The sequence below is a fragment of the Colobus angolensis genome, unplaced genomic scaffold (genome assembly GCF_000951035.1).
Source record: "Colobus angolensis palliatus isolate OR3802 unplaced genomic scaffold, Cang.pa_1.0 Scaffold484, whole genome shotgun sequence".
Lineage (NCBI taxonomy): Eukaryota > Metazoa > Chordata > Mammalia > Primates > Cercopithecidae > Colobus > Colobus angolensis.
Window position 1 is genome coordinate 191,040 of NW_012118310.1, and position 910 is coordinate 191,949.

Consider the following 910-nt stretch of genomic DNA (forward strand, 5'->3'; position numbering starts at 1 on the left):
TCATATCCTCCTTTTCCTTTTTTTTTTTTTTGAGACGGAATCTCACTCTGTCACCCAGGCTGGAGCGAAAGTGGTGCTATCTGGGATCACTGCAGCCTGGAACTCCTGGACTCAGGTGATCCTTCCACCTCAGCCTCCCGAGCAGCTCGGATTACGCCTGTAATCCCAGCACTTTTGGAGGCCGAGGCAGGCAGATCCATTGAGCCCAGGAGTTTGATACCAGCCTGGCCAACATGGTGAAACCCCATCTCTACCAAAAACATAAAAATTAGCCGAGCGTGCTAGTGGCGCCTGTAATCCCAGTTACTCGGGTGGGTGAGCCAGGAGAATCGCTTGAACCCGGGAGGCAGAAGTTGCAGTGAGCTGAGATCGCGCCACTGCACCCCAGCCTGGGCGACAAAGCGAGACTCCGTCTCAAAAAAAAAAAAAAATGTAGATACTGGGGTCTCACTATGTTGGCCTGGCTGGTCTCGAACTCCTGGGCTCAAGTAATCCTCCTACCTCGACCTCCCAAAGCTCTGGGATTACAGGCGCAAGCCACCGCGTCTGGCCTAACCCTCCCTGTTTTGGATCTCCTGTTATAGTATTAGCAAATGAAAAAGCTCCAGACAGTTGAGCACACGCGTTCTTTGTAAATGATGACGTCTGATACAGTGATGCTTTTAACTGGGTTCTGTAACGCCTGTGTGTGCACAGTCTCTTCTGCAGTCTCCACCGAAGGTAGCCCGTCTGCGCGTCCGCTCCTGGCTTACCCCGCTCTCCCTGTTCCCTGCATTCCCGGCGCTCCCCGCGCTTCCCGCGCTCCCCCGCTCCCGGCATTCCCGGCATTTCCCGTTCCCGTCGCTCCTCGCGGCCACCGCCCTCCGTCCGGCTAGCCCCGCCCGGGCAGCGACTGTTAGCCCGACCGCGG